This window comes from Anastrepha ludens, chromosome 2 (genome assembly GCF_028408465.1).
Source record: "Anastrepha ludens isolate Willacy chromosome 2, idAnaLude1.1, whole genome shotgun sequence".
Classification (NCBI taxonomy): Eukaryota; Metazoa; Arthropoda; class Insecta; order Diptera; family Tephritidae; genus Anastrepha; species Anastrepha ludens.
The window spans coordinates 143,183,565-143,195,814 of NC_071498.1; positions in this window are offsets into that span (position 1 = coordinate 143,183,565).

Here is a 12,250-nt window from a genome sequence, read left to right on the forward strand (position 1 = left end):
AGTCGTTACCTCTTTTGGCCTCCCAGAGCGTGACTCATCTTTGGTGCTTATCCGACCACGTTTAAACTCGTTTACCCAATTGTAAACTATTGCATTTGAGGGCGCATGTTCCCCTAATACTGTCTGCAACTCCTCAATAATTTTTTTTTGGTTTAAACCTTTCAAATGACTGTATGTACTTTATAACAGTACGAAGTTCACTTTTTCCCATTTTTAATAAAAATACAATAGTGTTTTGCAAAAATAATTCTCAAAAAAATTCCGTTTGACCATATGTTATGAAATTTTGACAGCTCGCTTTTGACAGTTCACTTTTAGCGATCACAATAATTAAGTAAATTAATGACCGATAGATGTCGCAATTCTAAAGACTTATCAATCCACCCTCGTATATTTTTTTCCTATATATGTATTCATCATCGCATAACAGTTAGAAATGGTAAAGACAATGTTATTTTTTTATGGCATTTAAAATAAAATACTATTTTAAAAACTTTCATTTCTTTTCTTAGCTTTCTGAAAAAATGAGATCCTAAAATATGCTTCCTTTTCCGGCGCTACAGTAGCCTAACCCCTTAATCCGAGATTTAGCGCATTTTTCATGAATGTGCAATAAAGTGTTAGTGCATTTGTCGGCATTATACTGTAGATATTTATGTGAGCACACGTTCCTCTATTTAATTTCCATATGAAACAAATTCGCCACTGCCGCCAACAAACGTGAACCGCTTGCCAAATATTTACCAGTCGTCAAGCATAAGCAAAGCACAAATGTTACAAAAACAAAAATAAATGCGAACCAATAAAATGCAAAATTTCAACTCAAGTCACAAACAAATAGCACGCATGCCCGTACATAAATGCAAATATGTCCTTCAAATTTCATAGAATGCGACTAAAGAAAACAACGAACCGGAAAAAGCTATTAAAAAATTATTAGCTCGCAATTAAAAGAGAATTTTACGCTCAGCGCAGAATTAGATGCATATTTTAAATAAAAAAATCACAAACTAAACCATTCATTTTAACTAAACTTTAGCGGCGTGTAATAAGATTGGCGCCACACGCACCCATTACGCATTGCGATTAGTTTCTTATCGCGCAAAAATTTCGCTGCCCACGTTTTAGAGCAAAGTCAAGCATTTTAGCCAATGAGTCATTTGAAGAAGCGATGCATTAGGCATTTATTGTGAGTGTGTTAAGGTATATGTATAAAGTAGAGTAGATCGTAAACTTTATTTTTACTCCCTTTTCTGGTTAAGGTTAGGCCAGTAGCGTAGCTTTACTTTATAAATATAAATATGTAAGTATTCTGAATATTTTATTTTTTTTTTTTGCAGGGGATGCGTGCTCGAGAAACATTTAGAAGAAAAACATTTCGCTTTCATTCATATAAATATAATAATACATATAACTATACATACATTTGTATGAGTACTTGTGTTCACCTAAAGAAATATTTTACCACACACCGGTACATAAAATTGCAGTAAAGGACTATTTTTTCAACTTTGTAGGCATTTGGAGAATCACACTAGCATATTTTAAATCTTCCTAGGCAGTTTGAAAATTTTAAAACACTACTTTCTCGACTAGTGTTCAATTTCATTTATTGATTTTACTTAAAGTATTGCATTACGTACATTTTTATTTCATGGTTTATGTTCATAGTTTATTTCAGTATATAATTTAATAAGTTATAAGCCAAATAAAAGTACATAAATTTATTATTTATTATTTTCTAATCTTCTGCTTTTTCGTAGGCGACCTTTGCAACAACTTAGTTGCGGATTCCATTGAAAAGCCATTTTGGCAACATTGTATCTCCAATCAAATTCAATTTTCGTCTTTTTATTTTGAAATTAATTGAGGCTTTTAGTAAGCTTCAAATATACGGAAGACTCAGAAAGTTTTTTGGATTCCACGCCATTAAATTTCCAAACTCGTATCGATCGGCACATACGCAGAAAAGCTAGGTTTACCACTTAACCCCCATTGTAAAAGCTGTGTGGACATTTCAGAGAAGGAGACTGTTGAGCACTTTCTCTGTAAATGTACGGGTTTGGCAGCTAGACGACTAAGATCACTGGGTGTTCCTTTCTTCGACAGCCTGGGGTAGTGCTCGAACCTAAATCCCATCAATCTTCTCCATTGGCAATGCTACTTGGGGAGTTCCAGTGTGGTACTTCAGTCATTTCACCTACCTACCTAGTAAGCCCCAAGAAGGTCCATATTGGAGATTGTTCTCGGCCAAAATATACGACATATTGTATAATTCTGCGGCATTTGTTGACAAAAGTTTGAAGACGTCAACATATGTGGTCACACACAAGCCAGGTCTCACAATCATTTAAGAGGGCCAATTTAACGCTGATATTGAAGATTTTAAGTTTTATTTATAGTGACAGCGTGCGAGATCGCCACAGCCCGCTAAGCTCATGAAAAGCAATTATTTACAAATTCGAGCTGCCACATCTGCAACCGCGCCACCATCTTTGGTGATTGGGCTACCGAAATAGTAAAACTCATCCACATGCTCGATAATGATGGCAAAGGGTCATTTGGAGTGTTTGAAAGAAAGATTCTGTGCAAGTTTTTTAGACCTTTGCACGTTGGCAACGGCGAATATCGCAGGAATAATGAGCTTTACGACGGCATAGACATAGCGCAGCGAATATGTCGTCCAAAGGGATACAAACGTTCTGCCTCTGGAAGTTTCCGATGCGGAACCAACTGGTGCTAGCAGAGGAAGAGGAACGCCTCCTCTGCGTTGGAAAGATCAGGTGGAGAAGGACTTGACTTCATTTGGTGTGTCCAACTGTCGCCGGTTAGCACGAGAAAGAAACGACTGGCGCGCTTTGTTAAACTCGGCCAAAATCTCGTAAGCGGTTATCGTGCCAATTAAAAAGAAGAAGAGTACGCTGGTGAGTACCCAGCATTAAGCCAAGTACGCTGCTGAAATCCATGTTGTAGCTTTAAGCTAACTACATTGATCAGGTCATGCCTCATGTCCGACCGTAACTAAATTATAACTCAATCGCAAAGTCAAAATCGAGATCAAACCCAAAATCGAAATCAAAACTCAAAACAACTCAAACTCAAAACTAAAAAGAAGGGTTCGAACCCTCATAAACTCAAAAGTCTTAACTAAATCACCATCAACTGATGCATCCTCAACTAATGTAACCTCAACAGGTGCAGTCTCCACTGACGCATTCTCAACAGACCCATCACAAACAGGCGCATCTTCGACTAAAGCATCCTTAACAGGCGCATCTTCGAGTGATGCACCTTCAACCGAGACAACCCCATTCCAAGGCCTTGCCTACCAAGGAAAACTTGCAAAGCTGCTGCAACCCACATCGCCGCAGGCCCGTCAGCACTATGGTTTTTATTTTATGCTTCGTTTTTGTTTTGACCGTCGGTCGGACCGTCAGAGAGTGTGCAGGTCTGCCCAAAATCGGGGCACTTGTTTATCTTGAAGCAAGCTCTCAGGTCGGTCTACATCGCGTTTGCCAGAAAGCGATATTGCTAACTAAACTTTTACTTCTTTGGATGTCTGGCAGACTTGGAATGGGTAGTCATCCACATCACATATTTTATAGTTAATACGAGAAACGAGGTGGTTTCACTACATTGCGAATTAGAGCCGAACTTGTGGTATCCAAACGAGTGGTATTTCAATGGTACTCCAGGCCAAAGTGGGGCTCACCTACAGCCTTATAGAGAGGCACAAGCACCGTAATCTAACCTAACCTACTTTCGACTAGTACTACCTTGACTTTGGACTAAGCAAATCTGTGTATGCGCAAAACAAAAAAAGCATTCGTGATGACTATTATCAAAAATTTACAACAACAGTTATGCAAAGCAAAAAGCAAAACTAGATTAGCTGCTTGCTTCCCACGTGTCCAGCGCACATTTTTATTCAAGTCTGCGCCATTTTTGCGTTTTCTATATTATTTATTATTATTACTTTTTTTTTGGTATTGTCAGTGTTCCAACGATCGACGGGGCGTATCAGTTATATTTTTAGAATATAATAATTGCTTATTCACCAATACATACATACATACATACATACATACATATGTATATCATGTTTATTGCTTTCGTATTTAGTATGCCGCCAATGTTTTTAAAAAGAATGAATGAATTAAATTTAAAAATCGTGAACTTTGACTTCAATAATGACAATAATTAATTACAGATTTAAATGAAATATGAAACTTATTTTTGTGTCGGTAAAGAAGTATATTTGATATTTGAAACATGAAGCTTGACGATGACAACATCGGATGGGGCAGAGCTGGGGTGAGCGAGAGAAAGATTCTGCGGTGGTTTTATGGATCGTAGCAGATTTGCCGACCATGCAAGGGGTGCAAAATTAGTGATCCAATTTTGTTTTAGAATCAATTTTTTATTAAATAAAAAAAAATTACTTTAAGTGATGAAAATCTATATTTCGATCTTTAAGCGCACCATTGCCTTATTTTACAGTACTCACACAACATTAAATCCTTTGTACCGCACTCGGGTACCCTTTTTAATTTTCTTTAAATTTACCCGATCTGCGAAGAAATCTGAGTAGATCTTGTGGTGCCAAGGAGCCAAGGTGGTCGCTTTTTAACAGATCAGTGCCGTGTCATACTCCTTTCCACATGCTGGGCTGAGTTCACTGTCTGAGATGCCTACCTTTTCCAGATGATTCGCCCATAGAAAGTGGCCCGTCATCAGTTCAAGCAGAAAATGTCGATGCTTTGCGCGAAATGCTTGCGTGCAATCGTCAGGTTACATACTGTGAAATTGAGGCCATCTTGAGCATTAGTATGTCGAGCTCAAGTTGTGTTCGCGTGTTTCGAATCCAAAGAAACGTCCTCGAATAGCGACTGTACATACAAAAAACTTTGAAAATTGGTCCAAATGACTACAAGAGTTTATTGATCACCCTGAAGAATATTTTATAAAATAATAATACAATTTTCAATCATCACTTTTCATTTTTCGATGGTAGGCCAGACACATAATAGCAACCCTCGTAGAATATCACTAAAGTCATCAAATTTGAAGAGAAAAGAACTGAAACAGGTACACGGATGGTTCGTAGACTCCAGAAGGCATGGGCGCTGGAATATACGGCTCCAAAACCAAGCGCTCTGTGGCGATGGTTAGTTTTCCAAGCATCTTCCAAGCGGAGATGTATGCCATTTGCCTATGTGCAGAGATAAACTTAGACAGAAATTGGCGAAATGAACGAATTGTCATTTTGAGCGACAGTCAGACCCTATCGTCTTGTGAGATGTAGTCCTCACCGGTGAGTGTATCGAGAAACTAAATCTACTAAGAACGCACAATCACGAAAAAACGAAATAGCGGACGCATTGCCAAGAGAAACCGCGGACTCGTCTTTAATAGGAGCAGAGCCCATCCTTGCTATGGGACAACACACCATCAAGGCGAAATCCTTACTGGAGAGAGTACAACCAAAAGAGGTTTAATAAACTCATTGCATTCCCCAAGGATAAACTGGGAATGCTCACGTCATTCTCATAGTCCACTGCAGACTGTGTAATCATCTGCACATGATTGGGATTTTGTCTACGGGCTCCAGGAGTTTCTGCGACTAATCTCCGGAGGCTACAATGCTTCTTCTCCTGGAATTCAGCGCTATAGCGTGGAGAAGGTTGAGATATCTTGCCCTCCAGCTAGAAGAAAGGCACATACGCTCAATCCACCCAGCTGCATTCTGAGTTTAATAAGGGAACTGGGTTTGAATGAGTTATTACAAAGAGTAGAGGGCTCAAACGACCATGCGTTCGAAGTGCAAACCTCAAATCTATCTGCCTATCTAACACCCGTAGAAGTAAAAGACGTATACATACGAGTTAAATTTGACATTGAAATGTTCATTAAATAAAATATGATTTGAGAATATTCTCAGAAATTACACAAGTTTAAATTTTTCACGCACGTCTGCTCACCTGTTTGTGCAATTTCATATTGAGCGGCCTGATATTGCCGCTGTGACACAAATTTGCAATGAAATAAGTCAATGAAACATTCGGAAATTGTATGAAAGGAATTATGTATGAATATACGAAGTGTTTGGCCAGCATGCAAATTGACCGCCGCCCGAGCTCTCTCGGCAAAAAACAAAAAAAAAGGGCTTTGGAAAAAAGCGTGCGTGCATTACCGACTTTGACTTTGACTTTGATTAGCTTTGGCTTCTACTTTTACTTGCTTTCCTGCCGGCTGATTCAGAAATTGTAATTATTTATTTGCAAATTAATTTGATAATTTATATGCCACCGGAATTGGTATTATTTTGACGCCCATTTTCATACAAACGAGCGAGGAGCGAATAAATTACAAATAATTGAATGAGCAAATGAATTAATGAATTAGGCAGGCAGTGGTGATGGCGAAAATTAATTGACTAAGTAAACGATGAAAAACGAGCCGCGCTCGCGTTCTTTTGCCGGTACCGCAAACAACACACTGACATCAGCGCGTGGAAAAAATGAAAAAAAAAAACAAAAACAAAAAAAAGTATGCGAACTAAATAACATGGAATAAAAAAATCGTATAATTGGGTGTGGAAACGTATATTGAATACATATGTATATGTATAACCCAATGAAATTCATCTAAAAATAGAAAGAAGCGAAAAACTACCATTAAAATATTTCAAAAATATGTTTTAAAATGTCTTCCATTGTTTCAAGCTTCGCTAGGCCAATAGCAAGGCATATCTATACAAGGTAATAGCAGTTGTACAAAAACAAAAAGTTACATGTATTTTGTTCTTGCTTTTTTGGCACAAGTGTCAAAATAATTATTTCCAAGGCGAATTGAATTGTGAATAGTAAATAAACGCAAACAACTTTTTTCGTAATAACAAAGTGTTCGATTTTGTTATTAAATGAATAAGCAGAGCAGATAAAAAGAAATTCGCGGAGAGATAAGTGTAAAAGTACATTTTGAATATTATTAATATCTTGCAGACAGAAATTATACATGTGAATCATCATCAACATTTGTGGGTCTGCGTTGGGGTGATGTGCATGTAAATGCGAGTAAGCAAGGAAATACTTCCTATATGCAGCACCTGCTATGAGGATTTCATAACTCCAAATTGAAAAGCTGCCGAAAAGCTAGTGAATAAAGAGATACTATAAAAATTCTCGACAAATGGTATTTGAATAAATTAAAGATGAAAAACTAAATCGATTTTTTTTTCTATATCAGTTGTGAAATTCTTTATTACGTTATAAAATATCGTTAAACTATTGTAATAATTTATTACAGACTGTGTATATACAAAGGAAAATAAAATGGTATTCTTAAATACAAAAGGAGCACATAATTTATTTCTGAACAGTTTTTCGAATTAGCTTAAAGGTTTACAAACTACGTTTGTCTTTTTTATTACAATTTCTTTACTTAAATTATAGAATTGATGTTGACTATGATAAACTATACTATGATAACTATATGAATTACATTCGTTCTGTACTACACAAAGCTTGCGTTATAATAATACAACTACATGTACACATAAATATATATATATGTACCAAATAGACACGTGGTCATGAGGAGAACACATATGTATTATATATAAATTGGTTTACATGCAGGGGAAAACTGTTTGCTAATTTACGAATTAAAAGTGGATTTGTTCGCATATAAAAAAATAGTTTATTTCAAACTAATAACTATTTGGATTTTGGATGTAATGATTTGCGCTTCATGCTATCCTTACAATCGGGCACTGAATGGGGCTTCTTTTGCAGAAAATGTGTCCTACTCGCAAATGCGGATATATTCTTTAGTGCCATAACATTGCGAAAAGATATTTCAATATTTTTACCACCAAATATATCCGTCATCGTAAGCACCAATCTATTTGAAACAGTGTCCATTTACCGCAAATAAGCAATCAGCCATTATTAGTGTTTTAAATTGACATTTAAATTGTTCATCTTCATTCCGTTGATTCATTTGTAAAGTAACCCCCAATTGAAGCCACTACACACCAAAGGACTTGCGTTTTATTCAAACGTATTGGGACTAATGAAATCCATAACCTTCACTGCACAAGAGGCTCAGCCTGCTGTTCATATTTTAGTATAGGAAAACAAGCACATCGCCTTCTGCAGCATAAGCGTCTACCATACCGAGATCTGAAACATAAATTGAAACACATAAGACAAAAAGAAAGGAAAGGAAAAAGAACCCATTTTGCTTGCCATCGTTTTGCGCACAATACACATTTCACCATATTTGCATTCAACAATGCAATAATACTATGATATTATGTACGGATAATCTTTATTTTTTGTGTTTCAATATAACTGCTACAAATACTTTGAGTAACAATGTAGAAACAAAGAAATATGTAAACAAAGCAAATTCGGCTTGGCACAAATTTTTGACAGAAATGCCAATTCGCTCAAGGCGAATTAATTAGCTCTTCTAATGATACTACCTTGTATAGATATGCCTTGGCCAATAGTGAATATCCCATTTTATACACGTGGATGTAGATATGTATGCATGGCGATAAATGTCAGACATTTATATCATAGAAATTGGCATGCTATTAAAACTAGAAGCACTCGAACGAAACTGACGAATTTTATAATAGAAAAAACATTTATTAGCGGATTTGATGCAAAATTGCTTATAATTGGAGGAAGAATTTTCTCTCACCTTAACTTTTACGAATATAGTGCCTCTCACTTCTGTAAACGAATCAATATACACAGGAACATTTATATACCATACATACATACACACATACATACATGAATAAATACATTGATTCTTCTTGATATGCACATTTAATCAACGAGTCGTAGGCGAGCTAGCACTCATACATTTTCCAATATAGTTTTTCTATTGTTTATTAAAGCTAATAAATATTAATATCAATAATAAAACCAATCAAGCCGTAACCTTCGTTCGCATTATTTTTTTTTTTTTTTGTTTTTGTTTCGCCGGTAAAACATTAAATGAACGAATAGAACAAAAGAGTTCGTGCGCTGGCTCAATCCGCGTTCTAACAGACAAGAAGTTTCTAGACAAGTAGAGTATCCCTGTGGTTCGGCTTACTCGCCAGAATTCGAACCATCAGGCTTCTGCTGCTAGTTAAAAAGAACAAGCTTTGAGAGTACGTGGGAACTGTGAGTCCGTTAAACTTCTCTGAAAGTGGCACGCGGCATAAAGAAGCTGACGTTCGAATGCACTGTTTCAAGTCCATTATGACTCTCGTGGAGTCCGTTTCAGACATGAAAGAGGTGAACACATTAAAGGTAGTCGTAGTGTTTTCTATATATTTGCTGGTCAATTGGAAAAACATTTAGCCCTAATGAAGTAAAACCTATTGGAAACTACACTGAGTACGATGAATATATTATTTCAGTTACACCAGAAGCAGTTGATTAGGAAATAAACAAAATTAAGTTTAAAAAGTCCCCCGGATTTTATTTAACTACAGCTGAAGTACTTCGTGATCCACCAAAAAATTGCATAGTCCATTTGACTAGTTTATTTAACAAGTGACTCAGCTTTATCTACGTTCCCATATACTGGAAATTCGCCGAAGCCATCATGATACCTAACCCCGGTAAATCACCCAATGAAGCAAAACAAACAAAATTGCCCAACTCTTGCAGGCCAATATCTTTGTTACTAGTACTGTCCAAGATTTTTGAAAAAACACTTTTAAAACATCTGCAGTCGGTCATTGAAAATAAACGCCTGTTTCCCATTTAAAAAATTTGGTTTGAAAAACATCATTCAACGCTCGATGAAATACCCAGAACCAAAAGTTGATCGAAAACGCATCGAATAAACTACAAGAAGCTGTTAAAACAAAATATGTTAAATTTCCCGTGGAAGCATCCGATGGCGACAAGACGTGTTCAAGGTCAGAATTATAAATATCGACCCTCGAATACAGAGTTACAGGGAAAGTCGTGCTAAATACCTAAAGGGCATTCTTATCTAGGTCATTTTTGTCTGTTTACATGAAATGAGGTTCACAACTGTTTTGGAGATAAAAACCGCGAGCATCCTTTTTGACTGAAACAGGCGTGGTCTTTTTGGTCTTGGCTCATTTGGAGCACTCCACTCATTCGCCTGATGTCTGGCTTGCATATCGTACTCATAATTCCCCGTCACGGTTCCAGTAATGATGCATTTGATAAATGTTAGATCGGACTCAGTCGTGGAAATCATGTCTTTGGCGATATGAATGCCGGCCCGTTTTGTTCAAGTCCTCTGCCAGCTCTCTGATGGTTAATTTGCGGTTATAGATCAATGATTGTTTCAGTTAACTGATGTTTTCAACAGTTTTCGATGTTCACGCTGATAGCCTGCCACTACGTTTGTCATCCTGAATGGGCCCACGATCTCTTCTGAAGCGTTCATACCGCTTGAGAATGGATAATTTCTTTAGAGTATCATTACCGAAACATTCTTCCAACATTTTTACAGGGTGTAACCAATTAAAAAGGCCATAAATTTAGTTTGGAAAAGTACTCTTACTCAATTCAAAGTAAAAAATGTGTGAAAATAATACAAAGTTAAGAATAAATTCACTTTTGCTCAATATGAACACCTTTCGCGCTTTGACACGGTCTAGAAACGAATCGCAAGTTGCCTGAATGTGACTTGCAGGTATTTTGTCCCACTCGCGGATAATGGCTTTTTTAAGTGCCTCGAGGCTGGTGAATTTTTTAGTTCGGACCTTGCTCTCCAAAATGGCCCAAAGAGAATAATCCATTGGATTCGCGTCTTGTGAATTTCAGAGCCATTGTGTGGACGTTACGAAGTTCGGAACGCTGTTTTAACCATTCTTTGTTCACTCGAGCTCCTGTTGAAATGTCTGCCACCGAAATATTTATCTGCTCATGGCCTCAAAGCAACTTCCAGAATACTTTAGCGGCCCAAACCATTACCTGTGGTGGGTGCTGACTCTTGGTGGCCGATCGATGCCCGTGCATCAACTACACTTCCAGTGCCGAGCTCTGTACACCATTGAATTCATTTTTAACCCAAAATTGTACCCAAACTCATTTGTTCACATTCAAATCCATTTTTCAAACGTAGATTTACTCAAGAGACGGCGTACATTTACAATTGGCAAGCAAAGGCGATACAATTTTGGTAGGAGTGTTAATCAGAGAACTCGAATCAGTTGACTTAGAGCGTCGCTCTAGATGGTATTTTCATGTAATGAGTTAATGTTAATAAATATCGGCATGAGTTTTTTATTCAGCATAAAGGAAAATCTCATGGCAATTCTACACACTTTTCTAAAAAAACTTGGATTTTAACACTATTGAAGTATGATAAATGTGATATGTATTTAATAATGGTAGCCTATTGTGCGTCTCCACAACATCTGGGGCTATCCACCTTATTCCAAACTCCAACGTTTTGAACCGCACACTAAGGCGAATCTATTAAAGGTGATATCAATAGACCAGCTGATTTTTTTTTTTGCCGTGTGCATTCGGATGCTAGCACAAAATTAAATGTTCCATTAGCACTACCGTCGTGTGCTTCAAGCTTATTTTGTCGTGACATTCCAATGTGACATTCCAAAGCGTTGTTGCAGTACTAATTATAAGTAATTACATTATTTGTTAGGAGTATGGCAACTAGCCGCTGGAGATATCGGCCTATCATGAAGCACTACGGCGTTTTAGCCAATGGTCAAGCCAATTCATTACCCAAGCCATACACATTTCTTCGAGTATGATAAGTTTTATCTCAAAAAATAAAATAATTAGCTTCAGCGGCTCGCTTTAGAAATCAAGTATTGACCAGCGGCATTATAATAAAAATAATAATAAAAAATTAAGCAAATTGTTAATTTATTATGCATAAAGTGAATCATCTGCGTAGGACTTTCACAATCCAGTTATTTTTTTATTTTTCGAATACTCCTCAGCACTCAACTACCGGTACTAGGTGAATAAGTGGTTTGTTGCAAGCGAAGGAAACACAATAACAACAACAACAACAACAACAACAACAAAAGCTCAACTTACATTTGATATGTAAATCTGGCGCGTTCCCACCTCAACTCTTATCAAATGTTTAGCACATTCAAAAACTAATTGGCAGTTATGCATTCGATTACCTTTTAATCTCAAAAATCACGTAAATAAAGTATTCAAAACCAACACAAACACACTTGTTTGCTAACAACCTAAGGTAAAACGCTGAACTGAGT